Raw genomic sequence first — 13675 nt, 5'->3', positions numbered from 1 at the left:
CCCCTTTACAAAATTTAAATTGAACTCTGAATAACTTTTTTACATTTTCTTTTTACAATCTCGTTTTCAAAACTATTCTTTAACATGTTAAGAAGTTCATTTGTATGTTCTCGATTCATACAGTCTTTCAGTAGTGCCGATTGTTGAATTAACGCAATATTACATAAGGCTTGTTCTAGTCACATTTTTTCGGATTGAAATTCTCTCTTGACTTCATCCTCGTCATCGATGGGTTGATGACCGGATTTTTCTAATAGGTAGGAGGAAGAAAAAATAAATTATTGCACTGTAATTAATAAGTAACGATATGATTTTTAATGTACAGTAGTGGTAAAAAAAAACCGGACCGACGGAATAATCACTGTTCCCGAAATGAGCCACTGCGCATGCCACTCCCGCACTCACAAGATAGCGAGTAATCTATTGAAATTCTTGTAGTTTCGACTGCTGACGTAGCGCATTTCGAAAGCCATTAGAAAATAAGCTGGTAAAATTAAAATGTCCTGGGAATAATAAGTTAATTAAGTAGTAAAATATCGCTGCACTCGAAAAGTATTGGGAATAAATTTGAATAAGGAACAAAAAAAAAGTTTCCTTCCCAGGCAGGATTCGAACCACGAAAGTCTTAGTTACCAGTCTATCGTGCCACTGTGAACAAGGCTCTGAAATCTACTACAAGGGTCGGTCCGGTTTTTTTGCCACTACTTTACAAAACGAAAAGTAAAACTCTCATACGTCATGAGAAATCTTACCTTTCAAGAAAGTATTAAATAGCGGTGTAAATAACGCTTTGTCATACCTCGGAAACCGTTTCCATACAGTCATTAAACCTTTTTCGTATAGATCCTCAACATTCCTTAAGGGATTAAGGACAGAGATGAGCATTCAACGTGAATACGGTACCACTTAAGAACGTTGCCAATCATTATTTTAACTTCTAGTACTGTACGAATTTCTTGGAATTTATTTAGGCTACAGTAATGTAATAAAATACTAAATTGTAAATTATTAAAATACCGTATGGCCTTCTAAAAGGGGTAAAATTAAGAAAATGGCTATTCAATCATTGGTCGATGGTCGGAGAGAGAGGTGGTCTCTTAAAAGGAGTGTGATTTACATTGGTTTTATGGATTTTTAATTCGGTTCTTTAAAAAACTGGCCTTTAGGAGGAGTGGTCTCTCAATAGGGGTGATCTTTCAGACAGGTTTTACTGTATACTGATACAGAGATAATAGGCTACGAAAGGAACAAAAAATGTAAACGCGTTATAAAAACTGGAACACGATATAGAAATTTTGACTTCATATGCAGAATTATCACATCAAAAAACATAAGAATGGATGGAAATTATTCATTTAACAAAATCATTGTTCACAGTGAAATTATTTGGAGGTGCGTAGACAGTTATTTGTTTTACAGAAAGGAACCCACGAAGTATAATGCATCAGTCTTAATAACTCTATTGAACTGAATGAGACTTTTCGTGAAATCGTTGACGTAAGAGCATTCGCTTGAAATCAATGCAATGCACACTTCCGGGGCACATCTGTGTTTTCACAACATAGAGTCTTCGTTATTAATCTTCCGCCAGCACACGGGAGCTCTACATCATCAGCACCAATGTGGAATATCTCTGAATTGCCAGTAGCTGAAAACATCACACAGAGTAACTGGGGATCAGAGGTCTAAATGGGTAAGATTATGCTGATACCCTCTAATGGAGGACGGAGACCTCCGCTCTGAAATATTTGTATCCACAAACGTAATATACATGGATTTAATTTCGAGGAGAAAGAGATCATTAAGCCTGACAGATGTGTTTTCTGGCATTTGTTCTAAGTTGCCTCTATCAATAACTTGAACCACGATGAACACGTAGCGACAGAATGCCATTCTTTTTGTGCCAGTAGTGAACTTTTATCACCATCTTTATCATCATCGGTGTTGAATTCAGCCCTTTTCCTCCTGAGAGAGGGTGGATTTATACTATACCGCGGGGGTGGGGGGGGGTGGAACCGACAGCAAAAGAAACAATAGGTCTAATACAGGGACATCATTTTATTTTTACTAACATTCCTAATATTAACCTGGCTATACCTTTGTATTAACGGTTGAGAAGCGGAAACACCGTTTGTTACCCCCTTCCATGACTGGAGTTCGATGATACTGGCGTAAATCACAAACAAATCACTTTACTAGGTATATGAGGGAAGAAAAGTAGTTCATCCATTTACGTAAAATAGAAAATATCACGATTTTGAGTTTAATAATTTTCGTTAGGTTTTTGTTTAATCAAAATACAATACTGTATTAACCCTTAACTTGGCAAAACTTCATTTCTCACACTAGTTTATTAAACCTTGTCGGACCGTAAAGAAAACAACTATCGCAATGCCCATATTTTTGTATGTTGTACAATATTATAGTATTGTGAAATTTTAATTTTCCTACAATTTTTTTTCTATTGTTCTATTAAAATTATAGCATATAGCCTATTAACCTGTTGTATCCTATAGGATACATTGTCAATTTAAGGGTTAACAATAATAGTTTTTACTCACGAACTGAGCTATTCATTCGGACGTATTCATTATGCAGTGTATATTATACTCTCTACACCACATTAGCGTACAATATAGAGAATGATGTTAAATTGAAAAATAATTATAATATGGATATTTAAACACATCTTTTTAAAATGGTGGCCGTTGATTTTGATACAGGCTTCAATTCTTTTGTTCATATTATCGCACTAGGCTATAGACTATTGTACAGAATTCCAATTACCAGTTTCGTCCTTCGTACTAGTAACTCATGTTGAAATAATTCTGTACTTACTCTATAAAAGAGTGCGTACCTTACGTACTGTAAATTCAATCTTCACTTCTATCCGATACGAAAAGATAAAATTACTCAGACATGCTATCTACTCTTCGTCCAAGTGGTTTTGTCGCAGGGTCGTAGAAAGGGGGCAAATCACGTGACAGTTAATTACTTAACGAGGCCATTTTATTTAAGTTATTTTAAACAGTTGTATAATAATACGCAGATGTCCAATTCTAACAGAAGTTAATGTTTTCAGAAAAGAGCTAAGACAGCCCAGCCACCAGCATTTACAGAGGGGCAAGCAGGAGCGCGTGGGGGAAACCATGATGCGACGTAGACAAACGGACGACAGTACCTGTGCGAAAATATGATCAAATATTGAAAGCTCTTTCGTCACTGGAAAACGCGAACATATTTCTGGAACGTACTATACTCACTAACTCAGTACTGTTTACTATGACCGTAAGACAACTTTGGCTGCATACGCGGCCTTGGTTCTGTGTGGAGAACGGTTGGAAATTTACTAGTAGAGGGGTGTGGTGAAGTACATTGAAAAACTCAGGTAAAATAAAAATTGAAGTAAAATTGAAGTAAAAATTAAAAAAAAATGTCCCTGTACATAGGCTATCTTGCCTAAAACAACATAGGCAGGCTATGTAAAAGAGAACACAGAAAATGGGTTCAATTGAATATCTCGTAGTTGGATTTGATAATATTTAAAAAAAAGTAAATCCATGGCACTACAGCCCTTGAAGGGCCAAAACCGACCAGCCGGCTGCTGGTCTCACGTCCACATGTCGAAGTAGAGGTGGACGATCATCCAACCAGAATGGAGATATCGTGTGGTTAGCAAGATGATCCCCCCAGCCGTTATAGCTTGTTTTCGAAACCGGATTTTCGCTACCTATCGTAGCTCCCGAAGTGCATCACGATACTGGGTAGGTACCGGTCCCATACACTGGCCGAAATTTCGTGAGAAAATTTCTTACCCCACGAGGACTCGAACCAGCGCGCATTCCGTAACGCGAGTCCTAGGCAGGATGCCTTAGACTACGACGCCACGGAGCGGGATTGACAATATTTAAACAGAAGCAATATATTTCCCTTCCCTTTCATATTATTCTCTTTATAGATTGCTGGAGATTTTCCTCAAGTCAATTTGTTCCAGTTTGTTTAATTGGTTATTGTAGACGTACTTATCCAATATTAAACTGACAATGTTATCTCTCTTCCTTTCCATTTACATATCGCTGCTTCATGCTGAGTCGCCAAACATCTCGAAGTTTTGCCTCGCTCACGCCCAATGTCTGAATACAGTTTCCGTTTGAATTTCGAACTTCCTTCTCTGCTTTAATTATCGCTACAAATATTCTTTCGAGGAAATTTCAATCCGATCGCTGCTAAATCTGTCATAGAGACACTATATCATTAGCCATAACTTCTACTACATTGGAGATGTGAAGGATGTTATTTCTGAGATGGGACACCTATAATAACTTGTAGACATTACATTCCTGACAGAATGGTAGGCGAGGTTGGTTTCGGACGAAGAGTGAAAAGCAAAAAAACATTAACAATTCTTTTAGTGAGTTGTTTTACGGCGCTTTATCGTATATGAGGATTATGATGACTATTACGCTCTTACTACGTCATACTACTTTTGACCAATAAAACGGTACGAAAGGACGCATTTCAAGCAATCATGGCTGCTTATCGCACAATTTTATCGCGTCCCTAGCATTTGTTTAATTTTATCGCGTCCCTAGCATTTGTTTCTTTGTTTGCCAACATTTGAAACTGCGCTGGTCTGGACGTCAAAAAAAAATATATATGTATATAAAATTACAAACCACTCCAGTCGATGCACAGCAGTTTCAAATATGACTCGCATTGGCATTCAAGAACAAGAATTAATAAAAATCACTGATCATACCTATGCATCTTCTGAAATCCGATTTACAAATAAATGAAGAGCACCATTCGGAAATCCTGAATAAGCTGAATACACCATGTAGGCCTAAATCAACGAGTTCCACTTTTATTACGCACACGTCCAATATAACAACAATTGAACCACTAACCACATTCAAATTTGAAAATTGTACATTCAATAATTATTCCTTTTAAAATTATTCATGTTTATTTTTTATGTCATCGTCGTTAATTAAAACTTCTCTAACACTTGTGTACAGTATATTAGTTAGGTTATGTTATAGCTTCTGCTATATGATATTATGGATAGTCACGTATCAGAGATTGTTTAATATTAAGATTTATTGAAAATCGTCTATCAAGTGACGTTGTTTACTGGGATTCGGATAATTAAAGTGGAATGCAACTGTCTTAATAAAAATGAAACTGAATCAACAAAGCCTTCTTGACTAGTAACATTGCCATCGTGTATAGATCTCGACGAGAAGGCATTGTTCACTACTGCCATCTAGCATGCATCTAGCGTAATATTTGTAATGTTGAGATGGTATAAAAAACATTTGAAGAAAGTTGTATTTTCGTAAGTCAATTAATATTTTATTGTATTGGAGTACTTCGTTACTTCTAATCTTTATATACTTTCTTCTAATCGTGTAATAGTCAATTAAATCCCACTCGAGTTTTGATTTTCTGTAGATAAATCAAAACGTCTAGTGAGATTACTGTTGATAACTAAAATAAGATGTTATAAATTTAGATTAGGTGTCATGTAACAGTAACGTTACTAGCACTAAGATCATCATATTTTAGCCACATATCCAATATCCGCGGAACACACAGTGCACCATGGTGCACTCGTAGCTGCTAGCGGGTATGCTCTCTACCTTTTCCTGCTGCACGACGGTGCACACGGGACGGCACCGCTTATCCTTTGCTCATTTCAGCGAGTGCTGACGACCACTGGTGTAGAGATTTTCAATGTCTAATAAATATTTTGTACAGAGTAGTTCTTGAATTGCGATGCACACATACATACAATAATGATGAGTTCCTCTGAAGTGAAATTTTCAGGAGATACAGAGAACAAAATTTATCACTTATTCTAGAGAAAGAAGCGGAACTAGAACAATAGTAATTTTTTCAGATTTATTAGGTAACGCTCCAACACTGGAAGGGCCAAGTTGGTAGCTTTATGTATTAAGGGGTTAGGCACAGCTTACAGCAGTAAAATCTTTGGAAAATATTCAACATTTCTTTCCTTCATTACTGTATCTTATACAATAATGAAAATGTGAATGTGTAAAATACTGTCCTGCTATATGAAAAAAAATATATATTTTTACGATTTAAAAAAATTATATATATATATTTTTTTTTCAAAATTCTAAATATTGGCAGTTCACTGTGCGGTGATGAAGTATTTCCCTCATAACTCACAAACTTTTTAAATTTTTTTATGTTATCTCTCTTTTATTTTATTGCTGAAACTAATGTTTACAATATCATGCTCTTTCAACTACATTCCTTAATAAATAATATATATTTTTTAATTTGTGTTAGAAGAAAATACTGATATTTGACCTTTTTTAGAATGAATTTATTTTTGTCAGACAACCTATCAAAGACAGAGAAGGACCTTACATCATATTGTAGATATTACATGTATAAACAGACACAAAATTTCATCACAGAATGTTGGATAGTTTTGAGTTATGTGGAAAACGCGTCATCACTGTACAGTGAACTGAATTAAAAAAAAGATTTATATAGACTATTTACAGAGTGGATTGAATTATACTATGTTAATAACAATGTTAATGAGAAATTTGAGTTGAAGAAATACACAAATGTCTGAAGTAAGCCACTCTCATGTGATTTCTTTACTATTTACAACACGAAACATCGTGAAACTGATCCACTACAGTCTTACAATTAGCATTATTTCAATGTAAGTGTAGTTCTATAAATGATAATATAAGCGTTACATAATTAAAAAGATGTGGGGGAAGCGAAACAAAACGAGAACTGGAAGGAAGTCCATGTATGCAACACGTTTACAAGACAAATGGCAAATGACGTCAAGAATTTGTTTGTCCCTTTGTTTAACTGTACAGAGATGCGACACCAATTAAAGGAAAGTGGACTCAGGAGTTTCTGAAGAAGTCCGTTGTCGGTTTGTAGGTCCACGCGCTGTCTGTGAGTTGTGAGATTTTATACCAATTAAATCTAGTTGGTGGACCGACCTTCTTACCCTGGAGGGAGGAAGATTATTTCTTGACTGCGCTGCCCACATAAATAAGAGATTTCCTTTTTGTAAAAGTCTCTAATCCAAGAACAGGTGGCGCGTTATCCAGCAAGTAACATTCAATTTGTTTGATTTGTAACCTTTCTCGCTTAAACGTATTTATTCTCGACTCGCCCTCCTCTTCTAAAGGAAATGCTCCCTCCCCCACAACAGCAAAGGGAAATTATGTCGGGTGTTGCAGACTCCAGCTTCATTTAAATTCCTCGCGGGCGCTTTTTCTCTTCGTGCAATTAGGCGTACAATAAACAGCATGTTGTTAGAGATTCATGCAACAGAACGGAGAATTCGCCGGCGCCCTCCCACCCTACCGTCCCAACGCTTTCTCTTTCCATCTACTCCATTTCACTCTCGAAATCCTATTCTTTCCCTATCCCAATTTCATCCCAAGATTCACCGTTTCTTCCGCCTTTTGGTTGGATATAAGAACTCCATTTTCCGGACCAATGTATGTCCAATGGGCCAAGTAGTCAGCCAAATGTAACCATCCTCTTAGTCAACCAATTGCAGAATAGAACCAGTAAATCAATAATCTCTTCCGAGAAATTCAAGCCACAACTCTCAGCCGACATTCACTGACTTCCACACTCGTTCCTTCATTCACACGTACAGTATGCACTGGTTAATCATCACACTCGTTCACACACTAACACACTTTGTTTCACTCACTCACTCACTCACTCACTCACTCACTCACTCACTCACTCACTCACTCACTCTTATTAATTCCCTAACTCCACATATTTTCATTCACTCACATAAGCTACAACAAATTCTATCGCTCACGTACACTTTCTTTCACTTACACACTACTCGTTCATTCGCTCACTCAATAAAATTACATGCTTTCATTCAATCACTAATATTCATTCTTTGAATTACACATATTCAATTTCTTACTCACATGCATTCGCTCACTCATATACATTCTCGCAATCCACATCCACTCACATTTGCTCGTTCAATCAGTCTCATTCGTTCGGTCAATAACATTCGTTCGCTCAGCCACTCCCATTTGTTTACTCAGCCATTCACATTCTTTCGCTCAATCACACATTCTTTCGCTCAGCCTCTCCCATTTGTTCACTCAGCCATTCACATTCGTTCGCTCAATCACACACTCTTTCGCTCAGTCACTCATTCATTCGTTAAATCATTCACATTCGTTCACTCAGCCACTAACATTCGTTCGGTCAATCAAACATATTCGTTCGGTCAATCACTCGCAGTCGTTCCGTCAATCACTCTCATTCGATTCGTTCGCTTAGCCACTCGCGTTCGTTCGCTCAGCCACTAGCGTTCGCTCGCTTAACCACTCGCATTCACTCACTCAGCCACACGCATTCACTCGCTCAGCCACTCGCATTCTCTCGCTAAGCCTCTCGCATTCGCTCATTAGTTCTTTCAGCCATCCATTCGCATTCGCTCACTCAGCCACTCGCAATCGCTCATTATTTCTTTCAGCCATCCATTCGCATTCGTTCGCTTAGCCATTCGCATTCGCTCATTAGTTCTTTCAGCCATCCATTCGCATTCACTCACTCAACCACTCGCATTCGCTCATTAGTTCTTTCAGCCATCCATTCGCATTCGCTCACTCAGTCACTCGCATTCGCTGATTAGTTCCTTCAGCCATCCATTCGCATTCGTTCACTTAGCCATTCGCATTCGCTAATTAGTTCCTTCAGCCATCCATTCGTATTCTTTCACTCAGTCACTCGCATTCTCTCGCTAAGCCTCTCGCATTCGCTCATTAGTTCTTTCGGCCATCCATTCGCATTCGTTCACTCAGCCACTCGCATTCGCTCACTAGTTCTTTCAGCCATCCATTCGCATTCGTTCGCTTAGGCATTCGCATTCGTTCGCTCAGTCACTCATATTCTTTCGCTCATTCACTTGCATTCGTTCAATTACTCACGTTAGCTCAGCCACTAACATCGATTCGCTCAGCCAATCACATTTATTCGCTCATACAACCATTTATTTGCTCGCACAAATAAAGCCACTCTTTGACACGCATATTCAGTCATTCCATCACCCATACACTCATTTTCTCATAGAGTCTTACAATATTAATACTGTGAATTAAAAATTACGAGGCGCATCCAGAAAGTAAGTTTCCATATTAAAAAAAAAGAACACACACTTTCAGGAACACATTTATTGGCAACAGGTACAACAATGTTTAAGCTATTTTTCAACATAGCCACCATAGAATTGAAACACTTGTTTTATCGTGGGATCAACTTTTGTAACCCTCTGTCGTAGAACTCTGCCGCCTGTGAATGGAACCAGTGTGTGACAGACGTCTTCGGCACTTCGTCGTTGCCAAAACGCTCACCGGACGACAGGAATTTCTTGAGATGCAAGAAAACGTGAAAATCGCTGGGAGCAAGATCAGGACTGTAGGGTGGGTGATCAAACAACTCCCAGCCAAATTCCGTCAAAACAGCTGCTGTGCGCCGAGCCCTATGTGGACGAGCATTGTCATGGAGGAGCACAACACCTGCAGTAAGCATTCCACGCCTCTTGTTTTGAATGGCACGTCGCAATTTTCGCAGTGTTTCACAGTAACGGTCAGCGTTCACTGTTTCACCTCTTGGAAGGAAGTCAATGAGCAGAATGCCCTTCCTGTCCCAGAACACCGTGCACATCACTTTCCGTACCGATAGCGCCTGTTTGAATTTCGTTCTGACCGGAGATCCACTATGCCGCCAATGCATTGACTGCTGCTTGGTTTCCGGGGTGAAGTGCGAATTCCAAGTCTCATCGCCCGTGACGATCCTGTCGAGGAACTCGTCGCCGTCATCGTGATACCGTTGCAGAAATGTCAGTGCTGCTCCTAAACGTTGCATTTTGTGTTCGGGTGTCAGGTTTTTCGGCACCCACCTGGCACACACTTTTTTGAACAGAAGGTGCTTAGTGACAATCTCATGCAACAAGGATCGCGATATCTGCGGAAAATGGCTGCTCAGCTCCGTAATCATGAAGCGACGGTTCTTCATGATGCACTGCCGCACCAGTTCAACACGATCATCATTAATGAGGGACGGTCGCCCACTGCGCTCTTCATCATGGACACTTTGACGACCTTCGGAAAACTGCCTACACCAGCGACGCACCATCTGCTTATTCATGATGTTTGGCCCATAGACCTGACAGAACTGCCGATGAATTTCAATTGGCGCAATGCTTTGTGCATTAAAGAACTTTATCACCGACCGAACCTCACAGGCGGCGGGAGAAGGAATAAGAGCTTCCATTTCGGACTGCTGCCACGCTACTGGCACCAGGCGAGACCTGTCCGGGTGGCATATGATTGATACGTCATACATCTGTTACGCATGCGCAATTGACACGGCTATTTATGTTTACTTTCAAGGGGAAAAAATGGGGAAACTTACTTTCTGGGTGCGCCTCGTAATATAAGTAGTACTTAACAGTATTACTCAATTTAAGTCGTGATGAATGGCTCCAGCTGTTCAGGAACGAGGCCAAGAAAGACGACAGCGGCCCTGGGATTGCGACAAAGAAAGTCAACAGGGAACTTCCGGAAGGAAGAATCACAGCAGGTGACCAACTGACAGCAGTGACCAGAGACCTTTTGAACAAGACAAGGGATGCAGCACGACTGAAGAATTATAAATTTGTATGGACAAGAGACGGTAAGATATTTGCAAGAAAAGATGAAGCCAGTCCCGTGAGTAAAATCACTAATGTTGACGATGTAAATAATTTGTAAATACTATTGTGTCGGTAACCACGTTTAATTATACAATATAATTGACTTAAAAATGGCTAGTAATACTATATTAAATGAAATCCATCAGTGCAAATTTAATAACAATAATAACACAATGGTTTTTAACGATTTACTTCACTGCAATGAGTATATTACCAATATTCTATCAGATCTTAAAATATTTCACTTAAACATTCGTAGCATCAACAAAAATTTTTCCGAACTCTGTGTTTTACTTAATAATTTTTCCTTTTACTTTGATATTATAGTTCTAACTGAAACCTGGCTTGATCATGACTCTGGCTATGATATTAATGGTTATAAAAAATTTGTTAAAAGTAATAAGTATAATAAATGTGATGGTATAGTTGTATATTTCAAGGAAAACATCGTAGTGTCTTTAAGTGATATTGACATTTCCCATTGCAACGCTATACATTTTCAATTAACACTTATTAATGATACTCTTGTTAACCTAACTGCAATTTACAGATCTCCAAAACTATGCAAAAATGAATTTCTGAAAAATTTTGAAAGCTTCTTGTCAATATACAAAGATTTAATCAACCATGTTATTCTTGGTGACATAAACATTCAAATTTTAGAAAATAGATTAGATAATTTTGGCAACACGTATTTAAATATCATGCATGAATATGGATACGTGAAATACTTAAATTCCATTACTCGTCCATCATCCAATTCATGTCTTGACCATATTTTCCTAAAAACGGGAAATAACTTAAATTTTATACCTGGAGTATATGCAAGCGCAATAACAGATCATTATATGACTTTTGCATTGTTGTCAATCAGTAATAAAAGTATTAGCAGAGAAGCCACTGAACCTTCGGACAATTATAAGCTAATTATAAACCATAAAAGCCTATTATCAAATATTAATAATATTAATTGGGAATCTATATTCTACAATGAAGACGCAGATACATGTTTCGATAATTTTTATAAAATACTCTGTAACCTAATTTGTAAATATTCTAATCATGTCCCTCTCAAATTCTCAAGTAAGTACAAAAAAATTAAACCTTGGATTACCACAGGTATTGTTAAATCAATACGATCTAGGGATAAGTTAGCTAAGCAAGTTAAACGAGACCAACAAAACAATGTTTTATTAAATTACTACAGAAAATATAGAAATATTCTCACTAATGTAATAAGAAATCAGAGAATCAAATATTATTCTGAAAAATTTAACAAAAATAAGAATAATCCAAAGCAATTTTGGAAGACCATAAACGAAGCTACTGACACCCAATGTAATAAAAATAGTATATTAAAGACAATTATAAGTCGAAATGGAATAACAATTGAAAATAAGGAAACTATCGCAAATGAATTTAACAATCACTTTACTAATGTAAGTCATGACATCGTATCTAATATAAAAAAGAAAGTATTTGGTACTCATCACTATAAGCTTTATAATAAAAGTATATCATCTATGTTTATGTTTCCTGTAAACGAATGTGAAATCATTAATATTGTAAACAGTTTAAAAAATAATGTGGCTCCTGGTATTGATGGTATTACAACAAATACCCTGAAACTTATTATCGAAGCTATTTCTAAACCACTTGCCTTTATATTTAATTTGTGCATATCTCAAGGTGTATTTCCCTCAGCCCTAAAACATGCTGTGGTGATACCAATTCACAAGTCTGGTGACAAAAGTAATCTTAATAATTACAGACCCATTTCACTATTACCCAGTCTCTCTAAGGTATTTGAAAAATGTATAAAAACACGGTTAATAACATTTTTAGAAAAAAATAAACTACTAAATGATAATCAATTTGGTTTCAGAAAAAAATTGTGCACTGATGATGCTATTATGGCAGTTACCTCAAAAATAATTCAAGAATTAGATGTAGGAAATAAATGTCTAGGAATTTTTCTAGACTTACAAAAAGCTTTCGATACGGTCAATCACAGTATACTTTTGAATAAAATGGATAGATTAGGAATTAATGGAATTGCTTTAAAATTATTTAAATCTTACTTAAGTAACAGAACTCAAGCAACTAAAATAAATGATCACCTTAGTAAATCACGTAACATTGATATAGGTGTACCTCAGGGGACGATTTTAGGTCCTGTTTTGTTTTTAATATATATCAACGATTTACTTAAAATTGACATTGAGAAATATTCTGGTACTCTGTATTCTTATGCTGATGATACTGTGGTTATATTTAGCGGTTCGAGTTGGAATGAAACTTATCAAAATTCTAACAGTGGTATTAATATTATTAAAGAATGGCTGGATGCTCACTTACTTTCTTTGAACGTTTCTAAAACAAAATTAATACCATTTTCATTAACATCACATGGCCTTGAGCAACTAGAAATAAATAATAATATAAGTATAACTATACATGATTGTAACCTACCTACTTGCTCATGTAACGCTTTGAGTATATCCTCACAAGTTAAATATTTAGGCATTATTATTGACCAACATTTAAAATGGGACAAGCATATCTCCTTTCTGTGTAACAGATTGCGTAAAACAATCCACAAATTTTCCATTCTACGCTCTTATTTACCTGTTTATGTTCTGCGTACTGTGTACTTAGCTCTGTTTCAATCAATAATTCAGTATGGTATTTTAGGTTGGGGAGGAATGGCAAAATCGACTCTCCGTCCTTTAAATCTGCTCCAAAAAAGAATTATCAAAATTTGTCTATATAAACCTTTTGATTACCCAACAAAATTAATTTTTCAGGAATTTGGCGTATCAAATCTAGAACAAATTTATAAACAAAAATTGCTGATTTACTTCCATAAAAACCACAATAAATTTAAATATGATCCTCATGAATACCAGACGAGACAAAACTACAGTTTCT

General features: G+C 36.8%; 1 protein-coding gene across 1 annotated transcript in view; it reads right to left on the bottom strand.

The window, feature by feature from the left end:
- Positions 1-13675, bottom strand: part of Ptp99A (Protein tyrosine phosphatase 99A) — a 1121389-nt gene that overhangs the window by 699839 nt on the left and 407875 nt on the right. The gene's annotated exons all lie outside the window — the stretch shown is intronic.

Source organism: Periplaneta americana, chromosome 10 (assembly GCF_040183065.1).
Source record: "Periplaneta americana isolate PAMFEO1 chromosome 10, P.americana_PAMFEO1_priV1, whole genome shotgun sequence".
NCBI classification, from domain to species: Eukaryota; Metazoa; Arthropoda; class Insecta; order Blattodea; family Blattidae; genus Periplaneta; species Periplaneta americana.
Note: the sequence above shows the minus strand (reverse complement) of the source record. Positions and strands in the feature narration are given on the sequence as shown.